The sequence below is a fragment of the Hibiscus syriacus genome, unplaced genomic scaffold (assembly GCF_006381635.1).
Source record: "Hibiscus syriacus cultivar Baekdansim isolate YM2019G1 unplaced genomic scaffold, ASM638163v2 tig00113726_pilon, whole genome shotgun sequence".
NCBI lineage: Eukaryota > Viridiplantae > Streptophyta > Magnoliopsida > Malvales > Malvaceae > Hibiscus > Hibiscus syriacus.
The window spans coordinates 836,995-852,719 of NW_024063472.1; the positions used below are offsets into that span (position 1 = coordinate 836,995).

Sequence of the window (15,725 nt, forward strand, 5' to 3'; positions counted from 1 at the left end):
TTTAGTACCCTCACTAAATTGCCAAGTTATTTTTCGAAGTCGTCTCTGGAGACAAAGAAATCATCCATGAAGATCTCTAAGAACTCCTCAACAATGTTCGAGAAAATGGCCAACATGCACTTTGAAAAGTTATTGGGGCATTGCATAGTCCTAAAGGCATCCCCTAAAGGCGTAAGTACCATATGGGCACATGAAGGTGGTATTCTCTTGGTCTTCGACGCTAGGGCAATCTGGTTGTACCCAAAAATATCTATCGAGGAAGAAATTTAAGCCTTGTCTGCCAATCAATCTAATATTTGATCGATGAAAGGGGAGGGAAGTGATCCTTCTTGGAGGTCTTTTTCAAATTGCGGTAATCCATGCATATCCTTTATCCGGTCACGGTTCATGTGGGTAGGAGCTCATTGTCTTCATTTCTCACTACAGTCATGCCTCGTTTCTTGGGGACGCATTGCACCGAGCTAAGCTATGAGCTATTGGATATAAGGTAGATCACTTCAGTGTCGAGCCACTTATTTTTCCTTTATTACCATCTTTTTCATGACAGGGTTAAGTCGTATTTTGGTTCGATAGAATTTCCATGACATTCATCCAATAGGATTTTATTTATGCATATCGTTAGGCTTATACCCTTCAGGTTGGTCATAGTCTAACCTAGAGCTTTCTTATGATGTGAAAAAAAAGTTAGATAACTATATTCTTGGTTAGACATAAGAGTAGAAGAATATTTACCGACAATGTTTCTTCTACCCAAGTAAGCATAAGATGTGACAAAAAATGTTTCAACTCTAAGGCAGGTTCATGATGCAACAAGGTTTTGGGGGAATAAATTCCTCAAAATTCAAAGGTTTGAATCACATTGCTAGTCTAGCTATGAGTAAGCAAGACTACTACACCTCGGGTGGAAATTCCCTAAGCTCTTCATTTTCATCTTCATTTAGCTACACATAGTCCTTAATTTGCATAAAATTACCGTATCAAAAGTTTTTAGCTTCATCGTCTACCATCGAGTCCATGTCTATAATGCATTGGCACTCCTCGATCATCCACATACCTAAGGGTGTTGAAAACATTGATGGTTACAATCTGATTGACCCACCCTCATGGTGAATTCATCTTTTCACAATCAATTGAAAATTCATATGGATAAAAATGGGCGCCCCAAAATATAGGGTGCATTGTCATCAACCACAATCGAGGAGTAAATAAGATGGGAACACAAACTTGTAAACTTTTACCATGACATCCTCAGTTCATCCTAGGTCGGACATGGGAACAATTAGGTAGTTGAAGGATAATGGTGGTTGCTCATGCATTTCCAATCCTAAGCTTTAGGAAAACTCACTTTGGCATTAAGTTTATACTCGATCCAAGGTCATACAGGGGGCTCTACCACATAGTTATCACTAATAGAATAAGGTATGATAAAGCTGACTGGATCTTTTACTTTGGTGACAACTTGCTCAGTATAGAAAAACCTTCTTGCTATAGCAATTGTTTCAATCCTCTCGACCTTATCTTTTAGTAATGATATCTTTGATGAATTTTGCATATGTAGGCATCTGGTCAATGACTTTCAAGAGTGGAACATTGATATATAGTTACAAGGACACCAACAAACTTCTTGAATTGAAGGTCTTATTTGCTTTTTCAACCGTTGTAGGAATGGTGGTAGGGGTCTTATCTCCTCTACTACTGGGGAGCCTAATCTTTACTATAGTGTTAATTTTTCCACCATCGACAACTTCACTTGTGGATTCTTCTTGATCATCCTTCTCCGATGGTCTCGCATCTTGCACTTCAGGATTATCCTGCATGATAGTGGGGGTTGAATCATTCATTTTCCTCCCCCAAACTTAGCATCTTGATTAATTTGGTGTCATTCCTTAGTGTAAATGCATTCCACTACTTTTACCATGTGGTTTAGTGACTCCAGTGTCATTAGACACTACCTTGTGGATGAGCATGTAATGTTGCATCAATCTGACCCACTTGGTTCCCCAAAACTTTCAGAAATAACTATGACTTTACAATAAGGCTCATTGGTTATTGATAGTTGTGGAATGATTTTGCAACAGAGCCTTTGTAGTTGCCATGAAATCTTGGAGTGAAGCTTCCCAAAATTTGTATTTGATGAAAGTGTTGAACCCTTGTTAATATTTTGCCATGGCTATTCTGTTGAAAACTGGGGGGTTTAGTCATGTTCTGCTGTCGCGTGGAACTGCTGCATTATTATTCCCTTGATTCCCCCACGAGAAAATTGGATGTTATCGCCAACCAGAGTTATATGTGTTAGAATAAGGGTTGTTGTTGTTCTATTATAATGCCTCACATAGTTGGTTGATTCCTGCTTCAGGGTATTCACTCACATGATGATTGTTTTAGGATAAACATATGCATAATTGACCATCTTTACCTTCTTATTTCGCTAGGGCACTAAAGATTTTTAACATGTTGGTGATGGCGAACAATTAAGCTTACACGGAGTCCTTAGCATCCAACTCAAAGGTTCCTTGAGCCTTTCACCCATGTTCCTAGCCTTGAAGATGAAAATTGGTAGTCATGTTTGCTATCCAGTTGAGGATATCAAAGGCTTCTTCAAGTTTTATCTAACAAAGTTCCATTTGCTGAGGCATCTAACATCATCTGAGTGGGAACTTAACACCATTATAAAACATCACAACTTAGTCCTATAGTGGAATCCATGGTTGGTGCATTTACGCAACAATATTTTATATCAGTCATAACACTCATACTTGACTCATCATTAGCTTGACGAAAAGATGCTATGTCATTTTGAGTTTAGTGTTCATGTTGGGTAGATTATACCACAACATAAATAGGTAAGACCAAGATTCCATTGAGCCTGATGGAACTCCACTTAGCCAAGCCCTTGCTCAGTCATGCCATGAATAGGGGAATAACTTTAGCTTCAACACATCTTCATGCACCCCTTGCTGTCTAAAGAGTCGTAGACTTCTAAGAAAGCTTGAATGTATTGTTTTGCATCTTCTTGAGATGCACCACCAAATAGCTAGATCGAGTTCAACATGTTGAACATCACGATTGATTTCGAAGTAGGATGCCTGAATCTCGGGTGCCATTATACTAGGGTTGAGATCATCCAAGATAGGAGATAAATGATCTCGAATAGCACGTGGGTGTGCAGCGATTCTCACATTGGGAATTGCTGCGAAATTTGGATGTTTAGGATCATCCACTTCTTCATCTCCTTGGTTTTATAGTGCATACATGTTTCTCTGATCCGTTGAGAACGTCTCCTTGTCTGAAAAATGTTCGATCTCAAGTTCAATAGGTATATTGGTCCTTCAGGTCTCTTATGGGTCATGCACTAACAAAACCTAAAAAGACAAACAAAAGAAAATAACATGTAAAACTATATAAAAATAAAGAAATAAAATATTATAAGGAAACTTTTAAAAACAACAATTGCCAATCAGACAATGGCTCCAAAAACTTAATGTGTGTTGTGAGTGCTAAATTGAAAGAAAAATATGTACAAGTATACACAATTGATCAAGTAATATAGTAGTGATTGAGTATCATCTCCACGAGGATTGAATGGAATTAAAAGTAAGTTATAACAAAAGGGTTTCACTAAGTATATATATATATGATGGTATATACAAATGAATAAGTTTGGTTGTAAAATGGTATGTTCAAGTAATGTGATAAATCTCCAAAAGAGTTATGTTAATAACCTTTTTCACCTAGGTTTAGTTTGAACTTGAGAATTTTTAGGAGAATTTATGTGCATATTTTTTGAATTTAAATATTGTCCATATTGAGGATTTTGTGGGTTACCTAGGGATAAATTTGATTTTTGCTGCAAAACTGTATACTGATGTTATAACATTGCAGAAAATGTTGAACGGATGTTGCAACAGTTGATGCAACTCCAGACAGTTAAGAGAATGTTTTGGATTGGACAGCTGTAAATGAGTTAGATACCACCTAAAACGTGGATGCATTTCATTGGAGGATAATCTCCTCAAATATATAAATAAGAGTACTTGCAAGCTAGGAGACGATTGTGAAATTATTAGGAAGTACTCATTTCTACGTTGGTTCTTTGCACGCCATGGAAGCTTAAGTCCCTGCCATGGATTATAGCAGGAAGAGCAAGTCATCTGAGTAGCATCAATATTCATTAGATCACCATTCGAAGCCTTCTATTAAGAGGGAGTGATTTGAATGTTCTCTAAACTTTTGGATGATATTTTGGATTGACTATTTTTATGTTTATTTTGATGTTACTTTTTATATACTCGTTGTTTCATAAATAGAAATAATTTTATTTAAACATATGATATTATGATTATTGTCTGAAAATAGATTTGATTTCTTTGTGGTGCATTTTTTATAGCGTTGGTATTGCTGAAGAGTAGTGAGTATGATGAAAAACATACAACCAATCGATTAGATTTGTTAATACTTTGATATCTTGTTAACGAAAGTAATTATATAGAAGAGTCTTAATCATTGCTAATCACATAAGATTAGTGTCACTATTTACTTAATAGAATAAGTTCAGTATATCATTTTCTGTGATTGATAGCTAACATTGTTTCTTTGTTTGTTGTAGCATGACATGGTGTTTATTATATTGATTTATTATCCTATTAACAAACCTTTTCATATTGATTAACCTTTAAACTCTAAAGATCATTTTCTCCTTGAGGATTTGATACTCGTATCTCTCTGCGTTACCACTTATTACTTGGGCATTGGTGTACACTTGCACTTAAAATATAGTAATTTATAGGCATCAAATTTTTGGCATCATTACGGGGAGTATTGGTTTGATTTAGAGTTTTTTGTATTTTTCTTATTGTTATTTTCATTTGTAGGTACTTAATTTTTTACTTTTAATAGTTTATGCCCAAAAGTGACGACAATTTAAAGTCGTTTGATCCAAAAATTGAATGGACTTTTAAATAATGTCACCACGAAGCTGCAAGAAATAGACCAATTATGGCTAGACCAGGGAATGTTGCTTTGCCACCGCCAGCAGGAGATGATGAAGAGTTACCTACTGGCATTGGAGTAGGACAACAATTTGATAACATGGATAGAGATCGACATATTTGCAAAATGTAGTCCCGACATTGGATGATATGCATCTAGACATCGTGATGCTAGTGACTAATGCTACGAAATTTGAATTAAAGTAGATCATGTTCCAAATGTTACAATCTATGGCACATATGGGGGTCTATTGTTGAGGTTCCTAGAATTCATATGAGAGCTTTTATGGATGTTTGCAATTCGTTTAGTTCAACAAGGTGTTCCAGAGGATGCACTGATGCTGAAGTTATTTCCTTATTCTCTATATGATAGAGCACGACTTGGTTGAGTTCACTACCACCAGGTGCTATAGCATCCTATAATGAACTAGCATAAAAAGTTTTACTGAGATTTAATTCGTCAAATATGAATGCCAAGATTAGAAATAAGCTAGCGTCTTGCAAGAAATGGATGATGAAAGCTTATATGAGGCTTGGGAACGATTTAAGGAGTTGTTACGAAATTTCCTATGATGGTTTCCCACATTGGACTCAAATGGAGATGTTTTACAACGAGCTTAATATTCACACACGTATGGTAGTTGATACTTCAATGAATGGAGCTCTATATATAAGACATATAATGAACATACAAAATACTAGAAACGATCTTAACTAATGATTGTCAATATATGAATACAAGAAGATGTTTGGGCCGAAGGAATACTGTAGCAGTAGATCAAAGCTTTCAACTCTATGTCATCACAAATTTCACCATTGATGGATATAGTAAAGAAATTACAAAAAACATGAGGAATGTATGAAGTAAGGCTGCAGAACTCATCATTTACGTTTATTATGGAGATAATCACAACTTTCATAAATGTCCACAAAATCCAGAGCCTATTTATTATGTACGAAATTATCAAAGGAATGACAATGCTTCGGCAAGACATATAATTCTAATTTTAGGAATTACCCTAATCTTTCTTGGAGAAGTCAGAACATTTCTAATACGTAGTAACATTATCAATGACAACATTATAATAGGAAGAACCATTGCTGCAACCATAAGCATAACAAGAAGTTGTTCAGCCACAACAAAAGAAATCATATCCATGTTAATCTTCTACATAATCTTCCACTTTATCCTTTCTTGAAGCTTTAATTAAAGAGTATATGACGAGCCAATCAGCATCATTATGAGCTCTATAGAATAAATGGACCAAATGGATAATGATCTAAATAATTGGTTAGGACGCTACCTAGTGATATAGAGAATCTGGAGCAACATTGTATGGCTATCACCATAAGGAGTGGAATTTATATTGGGGAGCTATTTGAAAAATAAAAAATGATGATGGAACTTCTAAGGGAAAAGGCAAGGAAGTTTAGTTAGAGCCACAAATGAGCCATAGTACAACATCCAACCCAAGACAGTGTAGAAATTCAGACTAATTGCCAACAAAAATACCAACTGCTACTGATACTTCACTTACTTCAATGCCTCAACAACTACAGCCAAAGTCACCCCACTATTTTTACAGTGTTTCAAAAAGACAAAGGAATATCAGCCATACAAAGCGTTCATAGATGTACTTCGCCAACTCACTATCAACATCTTGTTAACTGATGCTTTAGAAAAAAACATGAATTACATCAAATTCATGGAGGAAGTCCTCTCAAAGAAAATGAGACTTGGTGAATTTGAAACTGTTTCTCTTACAGAGGGCTGCAGTGTTATGGCTACAAGTCAATTGCCACTAAAACATAAAGATCCAGGGATTTTACTATTCCTTGCAATATTGGTTATAAATTTGTTGGCGATGCTTTTGTAACTTGGGTGTAAGTATCACTTTAATGCCTTTATCCATTTTTAGGAGATTTGGGAGTGGCGAAATAATACCAACTACAATCACTTTACAACTTGTTAATCGGTTTACCGTGTATCCGAGTGGTATTATGGAAAATATGCTTGTAAGAGTAGATAAATTCATATTTCTGACAGATTTCATTATCGTGGATTGTGAACCAGATAAAGATATTCCTTTTATTATCGGATGACCATTCCTTATCATGGGCCAAGCATTAATTGATGTTGAAAGGGAGAGTTGACTTTGCATTTAAATGAAGCGGATATCACTTTTAATGTCCTAAATAATGCTCCTTCTATAAATGATAATATTGAATGTCTCTTACTTGACGTGATTGATATTTTTGCACAGGATCATTGGGAAGAATGATGCAACATAGACAATGTCATTAGCGATGAAGAAGGAATTGAAGAACTTTCTTATGATGCTAAGAGCCAATATTGCATTATTATATAAAACATGTTGAACCTCTCAAAATTCCATATCATATTTTTCAAGCCCTGAAACCATTTGTTAAATAACCACTAATTTTTGAATTGAAACCTCTGCTATAGCATTAAAAATACACTTACCTTGGAGAAAATGAAACATTGCAATAATTATGGCCACTTAGCTTTCAACATCTCAAGAAGCTCAATTGAATGGGATGCTGAAGCATAAAAAAAAAAGAGATTGCCTAGAGCATTACCAACATAAAATTCATTAGTCCATCATTTTGTATGCACAAAATTCTTTTGGAAGACCTAATAGTAGCTCGATTGAACACCAACGACGGCCAAATCCAATTATGAAAGAAGTTGTGAGGAAAGAGATTATCAACTGGTTAGATTTTGGGATTATATATCCAATCTCGGATAGCAATTGGGTTAGCCCGGTGCAATGCGTCCTGAAGAAAGGCAACATTATTGTGGTGTCAAACTAAAAAATGAATTAGTGCCGACGAGGACTACTGCGGGTTGGAGAGTATGTACAGACTATAGAAAGCTAAATAAAGCAACAAGAAAAATTAATTTCCTATTGCTGTTTATAGCAAATGTAGATCGTCTTGCTGCCAAAGCTTTTATTTCTTATTGGATGGTTACAATGTTTATAATCAAATCACTATAGCACCAGAAGACTAGGGAAAACCACATTTACATGTTTGTATGGTTCCTTTTCTTTTAGCAGAATGTCATTTGCGATATGTAATACTCCAGCAACATTTCAACGTTGAATGATGGCCATTTTTTTATATGATTGAAGATTATCTCAAGGTATTTATGGATTATTTTTTCATGTTTGGGCAATATTTTGATATTTTTTGTATAACTTAGCTATTGTATTGAGTAGATGTGAGGAGACCAACTTGGTTTTAAATTAGTAGAAATGTCATTTATGGTAACTAATGTATAGTGCTTGGGCATTGTATATCTGGTTGTGAATGATGAATGTTCTAAATCGATATTTCTTGTTAAATCTTTGATCTTATGGATTTATTACTGTTAATTTGGTTATGTTATGCCTATTTTCGTGTAGGATCTTACTTTATAGGATTAGCAGTAAAAAGGGTGCATTCTACATTTTTTATTATTTGGTACAACTAGAAACATGGGCACAACTCTGGGCCTGACACGATCTGACGTGGAAGTTTCTAGAAGTTCCAGTCAACAACAATTTTCTAGAAGATCTAGTCAGCACCTTCTAGAAGGTGGACGGGCAGAGATATCTTAGGAGTTTACTTTTAATTTTAAAGTTTAAATTTGAAACATTTGTAATTCTCTAGGATTATTTTTCTTTTATTTCTATGTTTATCTCTAGGGTTTTAGAGGCTATAAATACCCTCTTGGGGTAAGCCTAAACACAAAACTCATATTTCACTCTTCTTTACTTCTAGTTTTATAAAGTTATTTCTTTTCTTTTATTTTCTTTTCAAGTTTTCATTTTTTTTTATTCTAAGTTTTATTTTTAAACATGCTAAGCATGACTTTTTCATGTGTTGAGTTAATCGATTGACGGAATTGGCCAAGAGGGGGTGAATTGGCAATAAAAATTTTTTGGAAGCTTTTGCAAAAATTGAAAGAAATTGCACAGCGATTTAGAGTGGTTCGACTTTCTCAACCAAAGTCTACATCCACTACCTTAGCTATCCACACTAAGGATTTTCCACAAATTCACTAATTTGTTTTCTTTTGAGGACAAAGAGTAACCTTACAAACCCTCAAGAATTATACCCCAAATTCTTGAGAACACTCTCTCCTAAAGAGAACAATACAAATTTGCAAAACTTACAAGGAAATCCTCACAAGGTAGATTGTTTGTACAATTCTAGAACAAAGAAAAGAACACTCAAGAATGAAAACAATTGAGCACAATAAGTGTTCTTGAAAGCAAAATTAATATTGAATGAAAAATAGGCTTGAAATGCTCAAACTTGAGGTTTGATGCTTTCTCTTTGATTCTCTCTTTATTCTAGTTGCTTGATGTTTCTTATTTTTGATCAATGGCTTCTAAGCTTGCTTAAATACACCTTGAATCAATTATGAATGTTGGGGATGATTAGAGAAGATAATATAGCGTTTTAGTGTGAAAACAATTAATAAAATAGCTTGGAGCGAGGGGGAATCGGTACCCCCTATGGGGAAATCAGTTCCCTAAGTGTAAAATTCAAATATTTGACAATTATACAAAGGGGGAATCAGTACCCCCTGGGGGGAAATCGGCTCCCTCCGAGCATTGGAATTCTCGGAGCCAAACCATTCAGGGGGAATCGGTACCCTCTTGGGGGGAATCGGTTCCCTCTGAGCAATCTGGAATTTTTGGCTTTGAAATGGTTCAAAATACTTTGTAAAATTATTTTGAAATTGTTTTAAGATTAAAACTTAATTTTACACTTGAGTAAGGATTACAAATGATTTTTGAAAGATTTGGAGTAATGTTTTGATATTCGAATAGTTATATCGAATATACTTAGAAAATCATTTGAAAAATCTTAAAATTCATTTAACTTTTGTTATATCAAAATATCAAAATGTTTTCAACAATCTTCCCCTTTTTGATATAACAAAACATTTTAGTAATTTTAAGATTTGAAATCAAGTTTTGAAATTACTCCCCCTTACTTTAACACTTCTCCCATCATTTAAAACACATTTAACACTTTCTCCCCCTTTTTTTTAAATCAAAAAGACTTTTAAAGAATTTAAACAAGGTTTTGAAATCATTTAGCCAATTGATTATATAGTATAAGCTGCTAAGATCACAAGCAAGAGAAACGTTAGCCATTAGTTCCATAATCAATATTCATAATTAATGTGACATGGCAAAATTGGTCATATTGCTATAATGATGTAAATGATGCAATAATGAATAAATCACACAAATATATAAGTTCACATCATCCATAAATCCAAACAAATTCAAAATCAATAAATCCACAAATTCAAACATTCCAAAATATTCAAAATGTTAAAATAATAAGTTTGGAGTTCAAAGCAAAACATAGAATCACATATCCAGATCAGAGGAGGAAAACGAGCTCGCATAGCGGCCATTTCGTGAGTGAGTTCATTAATACGCGCGTTGGTTGCTTCGTTGTTTGCACGCATCTCCCGAAGAATTTCTAATTGTTGATCTCCCATTGTGGATAAATGAGACTCTATAGAAGTAAAGCGCGAATCCATGGTAGCATATCGGAAATCGAATGTCTCCATAAAGGATTGAAAATATGGAGGCATTTGATGCGTTTGTTGTGCTTGCTCCTCGGGCTACTCAGGCTCATCTTCGACTTCATCGATGTCTCGCATTAATTGCTCAAGCTCGGGATCGTCATCAGCTTCTGGTGGAACTCGTAAAGAACTAGCTCCCGAGTATTTGCAGAAGATCGAATCCATTCACCGGTTTCCTATCCTTAATCCATCCCGCTCTCGTTAAGGAAAGAAGATTAATTTGTTTCTTAAGGGGGGGAAAAACGATCCGACTCTAAGCCAGCTTTGGAAAACAGATTACTCAAAATGCAACCGTAAACTAGAGATGAACATAGTTTCTTGTTAGGAACAAGATTTACGGTTTCAACAATTTCAGCAAAAATAATCTGAGGTAGGTATTTTAATATTGTTTTCGAAACAATGTAACCACCAAAGATCTAAGGCTCTAAGAGTAGAATAACGACCTCCGGATGGTCGAAACCACCAAGAAATCATTAGATGAAGAAAACGTTCATAAAGGTCTAAGACACTTGCACTATCCCTTCATTTATAACGAGATCCTAAGATTTGTTTTTCATTTGAAATACCATCATTATCACTTTTAGTTTTATAAAGTTCTTTATTTTTTTTATTTTCTTTTCAAGTTTTCATTGTTATTTTACTCTTAGTTTTATTTTTAAACTAGATAAATATGACTTTTGTTATGCTTAGTTAATTTTTTTAATAAGCCGAGACCTTAAGTGATTACTCAATTTCAACGTGAGAATTGAAAAACACTTGAATAACTTCGAAATATCTCTCTCAATCTCTACGCTTATTTTCAAAAATCAAAATAGTTTTCAAAATCAAAGATTGACTTTGGTCAAGATGTTGTTGCAATTAAATGTGTGGGAGGAAGGATCGACTTATTAAAAGCACATTCGACTTCTTGGTAATATACTTGGCGAGATTGCCTCGCTAAGAGAGAATTGAGATCGGAATTAGTATTTATTGAAATAATAATCTGAGTCGATCTTCACGAACATAAAGTATTATTAATATATAACAATTCATGTTGATCAGATCAATTCCCAAAGTCAGAATCAAAGATTTTCTTGCATATTCGGCATACAAAGTATAGTCAAAAGCATTGCCCTTGTAGATGAAGTAACCGAAATGAATCTCGAAGGGAAAATCTAATTCGATGACCCGTATGAAATTGAGTCAAAGTAAGGCTTGAGGTTGTTTTTACCATATTCATTTTTAACTTTACATTCTTTATTCTCTTTATTTTTACTTCAAATCACTTTTTATTGTTTAATCATTTTTACCAAAACCCCCTTTTTTATTCACTTCATAACGCCTGGTCAAGGCAATTCAAATCGAAATTTAGGAATTTTCTAAGTCCTTGTGTATCGACCCTTACTTCTCTTTACTACGTATTTCCTTTATTTATTAATTGAGAAGAAGTAATTTATTTTGACATCAAAACGATAGTTGTCAGTGACATTGAAGTAATAGAATAAAAGTATAATTTATTGACAAATTGCCACCACCAACTAATGTCAAAGCAGTTCAAAGTTTTATTGGTCATGCTAGTTTTTATATGAGGTTTATCAAGGATTTTTCTTAAATTGTTAAACCCTTGTGTTTATTACTAGGGCAAAACAAAAAGTTTTTTGTTGACAAGGAAATGTTTAAATCCTTTGAGATAATCAAGATGAAGCTAATAAATGTTCCTATTATTGTAGCACCAAATTGGAATATACCTTTTTAGTTGATGTGTGTTGCTAGTAACTTTGTTGTAGGTGCAGGGTTGGGGCAATGAAAATAAAGAATGTTTTATGCTATACATTACGCAACATAACATTAAATTATGCACAGGTTAATTACACCACAACTGAAAAGTAGCTGCTTGCCATGGAGTTTACCTTCGACAAGTTTCGTTCTTACTTGATGGGCACAAAACTAATTTTTTATGTTGACCATTCAGTGTTGAAGTATTTATTTTCAAAGAAATATACTAAGACCATATTAATTCGATTGGTGTTCTTACTCCAAGAATTTGATATTAAGATTTGGGATAAGAATGGATATGAAAATCAAGTAGCTGATCACCTATCTAGGTTAGAATCCAATAGCGAGGATCAAAATTTTATAATAAATCCAGATAATTTCCCCAATGAGTGACTGATTGCAGCTACAACATTGTTGTGGTATGCTAATTTTTCTAAATATATAGTCAGTGGGACGATGCCCCCCGATCTTAACTACCAAAGTCAAAAGAAATTTATGAGGGGTGTAAAACATTATCTTTGGGAAGAGTTTTACTTATTTAAAAATTGTAATGATCAACTTAGACGGTGATGTAGTCCTGAGTGTGAACAGCAAAATATTCTACAACATTGTCATAATGCCCCTTATAGAGGTTATTTTGGTGGTATGAGCACAACAACAAAAATACTTCAGTGTAGGTACTATTGACCACCACTTTTTAAAGATGCTAATAAGTTTATAAAGCATTTTGTTCGCTTCCAATGAACAAGTAATATTTCACGGTGAAATGATATGCCATTACAACTTATTCTAGAGATTAAACTTTTTGATGTTTGGGGATTATATTTTATGGATCCTTACCCATCTTCATGTGGTAACCCTTTCATTTTAGTTGTTCTTAACTATGTTTCCAAATGGGTGGAAGTTGTAGCTTTGCCAAATAGCAATGCTAAAGCAGTATTATGATTTTTGCACAAAAACATTTTCATTAGCTTTGTAAAACCCCAAGCATTTATTAGTGATGAAGGATCTCAATTCATTAGAAATCAGGTTGCTAGGGCATTGGATCGCTATGGTGTAAAGCAAAATATTGCTATAGCATATCACCCATAGACTAAAGGACAAGTCGAGGTATATAACCGCGAGATTAAGCCAATGCTTGAGAAGGTTGTGAATCCTTATAGAAAGAATTGGTCACAATGCTTGAAAGAATCATTATGGGTTATAGAACCGCTTACAAGACTCTATTAGGGATGTCTATGTATCGTCTTGTTTATGGAAAAGCTTGTAAAGCTAGAGCATAAGCCTATGTCGGCATTGAAAAAGCTAAACTTTGAACTAAATGATGCGGGTGAGAAAAGAATGTTGGAGCTTAATAAGCTAGAGGAGCTCCGATACAACGCCTATGAGAGTTCACATATTTACAAAGATAAGAGCAAAAAGTGGCATGACCAACATATTTTATCAAGACAGTTCATAGCTGAACAACACATTTTGCTATTTAATTCATGATTAAAATTATTTCCAAGGAAGTTGCGATCTCGTTGGTCAGGTCCCTTTGAAATCCTTGAGGTTTCCCTCATGGAACTATGTTATTAATGAACTTGGTAAATGGGAAGCAAGTTTAAAGTTAATAGGTAGCATTTAAAGCGTTATTGCAAACAATAAAACCTCATCATTATTTCAATAACACTAAGCGATCCTTCCCCTTTTTAGTATTTATGCAATTTGAATAAGTGATTTGTTTGAAATTTGTTTTTCTTTATTAGCTTATTATTCTTGAGTTTTTTATATGATTTTTTTATATTTTTGGTCTACAACTCTCTCTCCAAATTGATCTTCTCTGCACAACTATTCTATGACTGGTGTACATTAAATGTTGTTCTTGAAGCTACAGTAGTACCCGACGGTAAATATTCCCTCTTTGGTAATCGTGAGCTATAAACCATTATTTTTCCTCCTATATTTTTCACCAACCACCTTAGTCAATCATAACCATCTTTTTAAAAAAAACTTTATCCTTTCACCCTTACATTTTGAATTTTAAAATTCGCTTTTACCCCTTCTTTCACGCTATTAATAAAAACCTATTTACTTTACCCTTTCATTTCCACTCTCTTTCATTTTTTTCTATGACTCTTTGATAACCCTAGTCTACACATCAACCTTTACCCGAGTTCTTCCATGGTAACAAAGAAGAAATCTAGCATAAAGCCATCCGACCTAACACCTACTCCACCTTTGTTAGCAACTGCTTTACTAGAAGTTGCTCTGGCTGAAAAAGTGACAAGATTTATTGGTGATGAGCAGCGGCAAAGGTATGAAGATGAGTTTTCTGGCTAATATTTTTTCTTCGAGTAAAATTTTGATTTATCCACAGAGGAATAACCCCAGATGTTTGATTATATCTCTCAAATGGTCACAAACCGCGGCTATAAGAAGCTTTACGATCACCCCGGTGATATCAACCGACAAGTGGTTTAGGAGTTCTACAAAAGCCTCATCGATCAAACTAAACGATTGGTGTTTTTTTTGTGAGAAAATGGTTCACTGGTGGACAAATTATGTTAATTCTCTATTGGATATCGTTGAAGAGCCATGAGAGCATTCGATGTTCATTGATAATATGACTGAAGAAGATTTAGAGTATGTGGGAAGAGATGTTTGTTTGCCCCGTCATTCTTGGACGAGATCAACAACAGGTCTTCGAGCCATTAAGTGACTTGATCTACATCGCGATGCTAAGGTATGCTTCATTTTTCTTCGCACGCGTTTAATGCTCACTATGCATTTCTCTATAATTACTAAGGATATGATTTTACTTCTTCACTTTATTTTATCGAGAAGAAAAATTTATGTTGGAAAGATTATATCTGCTGAGATGTTTGCGTGTGCTCAAAAGACCTTAGGCTATTTATATTTTCCTTCATTAATCACTGCATTGTGCTATCAATCACAAGTGGTTGCATTGTCTTCTGACCAGATCATAGAGAACCGTAACCTAGCGAACTTTTTTAAAGGAATGCCTTGACACCAATGAAGCCTATGGCGAGCCATCCACACCCATGACCATAATGTAACTCCCATATTTGGTGAATCAAAGTATGGAAAACCTAACAAATTCTATAGAATTCATCAGTGCTAAGCAGGATAATATCATGGAGTTTCTGAGTCACTCTCTTCAGAATCAATCTCAAATGCACTACACATAAGTCCAATATTGGGAGTATGCCAAAAGTAGGGATCTAGCCACAAAGAGTATTTTTGCCAAATTGTTTAAGGAAGTTGAAGGCCTATTTTTGACACTCTCAGAAAAGAGTTTAGAAGATTTGATGCAACGAACCATGCCTGATGCTAGCCATATTTCAGCAAGTACAAAAAATGTT

The 15,725-nt window shown here is 34.5% G+C and overlaps 1 non-coding gene across 1 annotated transcript; it reads right to left on the reverse strand.

Moving 5' to 3' along the window:
* Nucleotides 1-5,463: 5,463 nt before the first annotated feature.
* Nucleotides 5,464-5,567, reverse strand: LOC120187931. Its single transcript, XR_005522363.1, has one exon. It is a non-coding gene; the product is annotated as a small nucleolar RNA R71 (small nucleolar RNA).
* Nucleotides 5,568-15,725: the final 10,158 nt, after the last annotated feature.